Here is a 7634-nt window from a genome sequence, read left to right as displayed (position 1 = left end):
TGCTGAACATGATCCTTCCAAGACTTGTTGTAGATTAGTATATCATCAAAAAATACTAACACAAATTTTCTAAAGAAGGATTTGAAAATGGAATTCATCAAACCTTGAAATGTAGAAGGTGCATCGGTAAGGCCAAAAGGCATGACCAAAAATTCATAATGACCCTCATGAGTTGTAAATGTTGTTTTTAGAATGTCTTTAGTCTTCATTATGATTTGATGATATCATGATCGAAGGTCCAACATGGTGAAGTAAATTGTTCCATGTAATTCATCCAATAATTCATCAATGACAGGAATGGGAAATTTATCTTTATAGTGAGCTTGTTGTGCTCCCTATAATTCAGACACATGTGCCATGATCCATCCTTCTTATGCACCAATACTACTAGAGCAAAGAAAGAACTTTGACTATGTTGAATTATACCAGCCTCTAGCATTCTACAACCATATGTTCAATTTCACTATTTTGGGCATAGGGATATCTGTAAGGCCTGATGTTTGGAGGAACACTTCGTGGAATCAAATGAATAGCATGATCATGATCACGAATAGGTGGGAGGCCTCTAGGAGTCTCAAATACCTTGGAATGATTGTCCAAGACTTTTTGGAGATCTGGAGAAATAGATGATTTCGACGTGGAAACCTCTAGCGAAAATAATTGTGCAATTACGCCACATTGTTCTTTCTTTAGAAGCTTTTTCATGTCGTTAGAGCTGATTATATTTCTCGATTTCCCTACAATACCCCTTAATTCAATTTCCTTTCCTTCTATAAATAATAATAATAATTCAAGAAAAGTTCTTGAAAATTAAAAGCTATCGTACCCAAAGATTGTAGCCATTGGACTCCTAGTACAACATGAGCACCACCCATTGGAATGGAAAGCATAGGACTATTCAACACATATTCTCCCATGGATAGCTTGATATTATAGCACTTTCCAGAGCAATTTATGGTTCTTTCATTTGCAACCATCACTTAACACTTTGGTGCCGCATATAAGAAGCAATTCAATTCTTTCGCTATCTTACAAGAATAAAATTATGGGTATTGCCTGAATCAATCAACACTATTACATTTTTCTTCTTGATATGTCCTTCTATCTTGATAGTTTGAGGAATGATTATTTAGGCCAATGCATTACAAGATATGGTCAGATTCATTTCTTCTTTCTCTAGGCTTTGTTCCTGGTGTGTATCCTCTTCTTTTGATGTTTCTTGTTCCTTTTCTTCTTCCTCTTCACAATCTGTGTAAAATAATTTTTTCTCAGCACACTTATGACCTTTAATGTATTTGTTATCACAACTGTAACAAAGCCCTTTTGTTCTTTTTTCATCCAATTGTTGTAGTGTCAACCTTGTAAGTTGTGGAAGACTGAGGGCAACAACACTTCCATCTTTATGGTTGTGATTGGTAAGCTTCCTTGTTGCCATAATTTTGCTTTCAATTTTTCTTGCCAACCTAAATGCCTTCTCCAATGAATCAAGTTCCCAAATGTGAACCTCATGTTGGATGTTATCATTTAATGTCCCTATGAACACATCAATCCTATGCTCTGGAATATATTTTACCCTTATATTCAATTTTTGAAAGTCCTCAATGTGTTCCACCATTGAACCTTTTTGTTTGAGATTTAACAATTAGCTAAAAAAGGTGTTGCTCTTTGTATCCTCATAATGTGCTATCATTTCTTCCATAAAAATTGCCCAAGTGACAATTTGTTTACGATAATAAAATCATTGATACCATACAAACTAATTGGGTTCCAAATATAAAGTTGCAATGCGTACCTTTTGTGTGTTTTGCACATAATGAAATCAAAATATTGCTCTATCTGTAATATCTATGTTACGGGATCCTTGCCATCAAACTTCCTCATATCGATCTTTGGAACATAGTGGGTCTTTGATCCAACGTTAGAGTCTATGAAATCATGATTAGCGTTTTTTTGTGTTCTCATCATGAGTTTCATTTACTACTCTTTCGCCATTAGTAAGCATTTCTTGTAGCAACTTTGTCAAATCTATCTTTAAATCTTCCATGATGCCTTTAAGTTTTGCTTTTATACCATCCATCTTAGCTTCCATGCCATCCATCTTAGGTTCCACGTCATTCATCTTAGCTTCCACGTCATTCTTTAAACCATCCACTTTAGCTTTCACGTCTTTCTTTAAACCATCTATCTTAGCTTCTGTTATTTTTTGTGAGAGTGAAATTTGTTGCACTTGGTCTCGTAATTTTGATATATCATGTCGCATTTATTCTTCTTCTTCATGAGTCATGCTAGAGCTTTCAGGTTGCTTACTAGCTATTTTCATTTTCTTTCTTCGGAGTATCAATTGATGATAATTATGCTTCACTATGTCCTTTGAATTCCTTCAAACTAATTTTTCAAACCAAACTTATGCAAAATTTTAAAAAAACTACACACAATTTTTGGCTTTGTAGGAGCTCAATATTGAATCGGTTGTATCCCTGTAATTGCGAATCTCCAAGGTCTGCAATTTCGTCCTATGGTAGCCCTCTGAGTTCTCGTTCCAACCCCGCAAATCTGGTCAAGATTGGATTATCCAAAAAAGAGTTACTCCAAATCTCCCACGATGACCTGATTATAGACTAGTTCAGTAGAGCGAACTTGTATGAAGTGCCACATGTCATTGTTTCGACCTTCGGACCTGAAACTGATACACAGAAAACTACAATCCATCCTTTGTCTGTACCTTTTTACGAAATTTCAATCTGATGCTCAAAGAGAAAGTTATGACAATTTTCCCTAGGTCACATGTTTGAGATATAATTTGGGAGACTGCAAAAACCCTAACTTCCTTTAATCATATCTCCAAATATATAACAAGACAATATCTGAAATTTGTACCCGAGGTTCATCAAGAGTTCAGCTCAAATGGGTTTTAATTTTAACTTTTGAAACGTCATAGAAAAAAATTATAGAGAAAATGTCACGATGACCTATTTTAAGCAACAAAACCCTAGAATACAAACCTCTGCTACCAATTGTTATGCAAGCAACTCACAAAATAGAAGAAAAGATAGAGCAACGACTTCAAATCAGCCTCTTCGAGGGGACAACCTCCTTTACATTACACAAATGAACAATTCTTGGATGATACAAATGACAAGACCTCATTTCTATATATAGGAGTCTAAGGAGTCACAATATAGTCAAAGCCGACATAACAATAATAATGTAAGGGCACAACAATAACAATAATGGGCTTCTATGGGGCACAATAATAACAATATGGAGGCAGCATGGACACAACAATAACAATAATGGGCTACAATGACAATAATAATAAGGGAATACATTAGTATTATAGGGGCTTAACATTCATTATAACATAATGACCATCAATCACTTCACCATAATTTAAGCAAGTCTTTGCATAAAAAGTAGATACAAAAAAAATGTAAATAAATATATTTACCATCATATTCATAAAAGAAAATATTTCAATGTTCATATTCATATTATTAAATTAATATGTTTTAAAATTATCCTTTATTGAAAATATTGCAAGTTATTATTCTTTATATAACATTAATTTCCTTATACATATGTTTTTTCATTGCATTGTGTATTTAAAAAATGTAAACATACTTACATTACGCTTACATATCTCTTCATGTTGAAGCTCTTACTCACATCCATTTTCATTTCCAAGACATTTGTCACACTACCAACCTTCTTGACTTGTTAAGTTAGCATACCTATAGTGATCTAAGAACACTTATTCCCTTCTTTTACATCACGAAAATACATTTTTTAAGGAGTCTCAATTAATCTCCTACTTTCTTACGATCCAGTGGACCACATTGGTCTTAGTGAATATTACTCATTATCATTATATATTATTTTGAAAAATTGTGCAAAGTAAAAATATATAGACTTAAATTTTTTCATTAAACTTAATTTCTTTATTTACATATATATTAATTTGAATTCCAACATTTTTTTCTACATATAATTGCTTTTAATTTTTCAATTTTTTTCAATATTATTTCCCAACGAAATTGCAGTTAAACTTTTTAGCTGCCCCAAAACTAGCGCGCACCCTTCCCAAAACTTTGTAGCAGATGGGACAAAAAATGATATTAGACCGAGAAATATCATCTACTGTAAAACTGAATTACTACAGATCCTAAAAAGGTAAAAATACCTTCTGTTTTTACTGAAACAAGTTGATGGTTTTCATTTGTGTTGTCAACCATCACCAATAATCCCCACATGAACATAATCCCTCCTTGAAATGATGAAAACGGTTTGCATCCCTCACAACGATCTCACGTTTTACAATTTTAGAGATGTACTTAGTAGCATTGTGGCAATCACCACATACACGAAGGTTTTTTGTAATTCTAATAGGGGTTCCAGAACATGTGTTGATAAGTCCAAAAGCAATGGCTAGCTTCTCACTGTGACTAGAAAGCAAGTGTTCTTTCACCTCTTCCTCCACATCATGCAATACAGAATCTGTGTTGGGCACATAACCTGCCTCAGCCATCTGCCCAGACAAAGCTTCCAACATTGCATAAATATTTTCGGATTGAGGGTGTGAGTTGTCCCCAACACGAAATGCATGAACCTTGTTATCTATCTCAATAAAGCTGCATCCTGGGGTCTTTCTCAACCCACTGTATTTAACCCTTGTTCTCATATTTGCTACATCCTCCCACCTACCAGCTGCAGCATAGATGTTTGACAACAAAACATAGTACCCAACGTTTTCTGGATCTAACTCAAAAAGACGTTCTGCTGCATATTTCCCTAGCTCAAAATTGCAATAGATTCTGCAGGAACCAAGCAAAGCCCCCCACACAGCTGCGTCAGGTTGAATTGGCATCTTCCTGATGAAGCTGTATGCCTCATCCAACCGCCCAGCACGGCCAAGAAGGTCAACCATACATGCATAATGTTTCACCCTGGGTGTGATACCATAAGACTCACTCATGCTATAGAAGAATTGCCATCCCTCAACCACCAGGCCTGCATGACTACATGCAGATAAAAGGCAAATAAATGTGACATCGTTTGGCTTCATGCCTGTCAGTTGCATTTGGGAAAAAAGTACAAGGGCATCCTTACCATGCCCATGTATTCCATACCCTGCAATCATCGCACTCCATGAAACCACATCCTTGTTAGTAATCCTGTCAAACAATTGGCGAGCCATTTCTATATTTCCACATTTTGCATACATATCTATGAGTGCAGTCCCCACTAAAACATCCGACTCAAATCCACTTCGAATGATGTAGTCGTGAATCCGCTGACCTTGTTCAAGTGCTCCTATATGGGCACAAGCTGACAGCACAGTCACAATTGTAATGGGGTTGGGTTTCACAGCTGTCAGTTGCATTTGATTAAAGAGTGCCAATGCCTCATTGGCAAGTCCATTTTGGGCATAACCAGCAATCATTGAACTCCATGAAACCACATTTCTTACAGCCACAGGCATCGTGTCAAACAATTTCTCTGCAATCTCTGTACTACCACATTTTGAATACATGTCTAACAGTGCACCAGTTACAAAAACATCGGACTCGAATCCAAGTTTGATTGAGAGATTATGGATACATATACCTTGTTGTAAAGCACCTAAGTGGGCACAAACCGCCAACATACTAACGCTAGTCACTGAGTTTGGTTTCAAGTTTTCCATTTGCATCTGACGGAAAAGTCGCAAGGATTTATTGTCACGGCCATTCTGAGAATACCCTGCAATCATTGCATTCCATGAAACCACATCTCTTTCAGGCATTTCGTCAAACACTCGACGTGCTAGTTCAATGCTTCCACATTTGGCATACATAGCTACAAGAGAATTCCCAAGACTAATATCCATTCCCAAACCACTAGCAATTACATAACCATGGATCCATTTTCCAAATTGCAGAAACCCCAGCTGAACACATGCCGGAAGCACGCTGACAATGGTAATTATATTAGGTTTTGCATCAGTCAATTGCATTTGATAGAAAATGATTAAAGCTTCATTGGCATGACTGATTAGCACATAACCAGATATGAGCACAGTCCATGAAGCAACATCCCTTCTAGACATTTTGTCAAACACCTGTCGCCCATCGTTGGCACTGTCACACTTGAAATACATATCAATGAGAGCATTGCTCACATAAACATCCGAATCAAATCCAATTCTAACTGCGTGTTGATGAATCTCCCTGCCTTCTCTCAGAGCTGATAGGCCGGCACATGCCTTTAGTACGAAAGGAAATGTGAAGTTGTCTGGCTGTATGTGAACCCCTCTCATTTGATAATACAACCTGAGGGTTTCATCAAAAAGCCCACTTTTAGCATAGCCTCTCAACACTGTATTCCATAGGCGAACGTTTCGTTCAGGCATTTTGTCAAAAATTTCGCGTGCATTCTCCAGATCATGGTATACCATACACATATTAACAAGTTTGGATTGTATAAGATTGTTTTGGTTAATACCAATTACAATTGTGCGAGCATGGAGTTCCTTCAGTGCTTTTACGTTTGTACAGTCCTGCAGGAGACCAGCATATGTATTAACATCAGAGTCCACTGGCTCACCTTGGTGTTCACTGATATATGTAGGCTTCTCACTGCAGAGATTACAGGTGTAATTTTTCTCTGGTAAATCCCACTCTGGGGTTGGCTGTTCCTTAACAACCTCTGCACTTGAAGCATGATGACGGATTAACACTTCGCAAATCAAAAGCCGATGGAGCCTTCTGCTAGTTTTCAATTTGTAACAAGCGAGACCGTAATGGTGGTGTAAAAGCAAACCTAAGGTCGAAACTCGCCCCGATGAATACATGAGCAATCACAATCCATCTACTGTTACCTGTGAGTTTCACGGGGAATGCTTCAAATTCATCCGGGTGAGTTGCCTTGATCTCAAAAAGGCTGTGTGCTTAACACTGTACATCGAATAGAAACACTTTTGACAGAAATTTCAGTGAACAATTCATCTAACTTAGCTGATCGCCATTGCACTTGGGCAGAGGCGCATTTATTTTATACAAAAAAATTATTATTATTATTATTATTATTATTGGTTTAAAAATTAAAATTAAAAATTAAAATGGGATGGATCAAAGTATAAATAAAAAAACATACTCATGCCTATAAATATGGTTATTAATGTATTATAAATATGGTTATTAATGTAGTTTAGGTAAAATTGAGGTTATAGAATTAATTTATTGTTTGTCTTTTTCAAGTTCTAGGTTTTGACAACTTATAGTTTTAGTCAATCAAATATTTTACTTTTTATAAGATAATTTATTGAAACTAAATCAAGCGTAGTTTTTCATGAATCCAAATATGCTGTTAAACCATTTTAACTGCAACAAATCATGATTTCATCTCAATTTCTTCCGCCGTATTTTCTCAAAAAGTCGCATTATAGACAACTCCTTTTCAAATTTTAAGATGAATCAAATCTCTTTTGGTGTAAATCTTTTCTCATTTTACACTTAAAAAAGGTATTTACATCTTGAGAAATTTCATCTTTGTACACTTGTTAAATTAGAAATCGAAATAGATATTGATTGGTTTAAAATCATTTAAGTAATAAATATGACAAAAGAATCAAAAGTAAAATAATTCATATGGACCAC

At 35.7% G+C, this 7634-nt stretch overlaps 1 pseudogene; it reads right to left on the bottom strand.

The window, feature by feature from the left end:
• Nucleotides 1-4160: 4160 nt before the first annotated feature.
• LOC149241963 (pentatricopeptide repeat-containing protein At3g12770 pseudogene) lies at nt 4161-6988 on the bottom strand (annotated as a pseudogene).
• Nucleotides 6989-7634: the final 646 nt, after the last annotated feature.

Source organism: Pinus tabuliformis, chromosome 8 (genome assembly GCF_031772625.1).
Source record: "Pinus tabuliformis cultivar Carrire ecotype Pingquan chromosome 8, CPIR1, whole genome shotgun sequence".
NCBI lineage: Eukaryota > Viridiplantae > Streptophyta > Pinopsida > Pinales > Pinaceae > Pinus > Pinus tabuliformis.
This window is presented reverse-complemented; position numbering and strand designations above follow the sequence as displayed.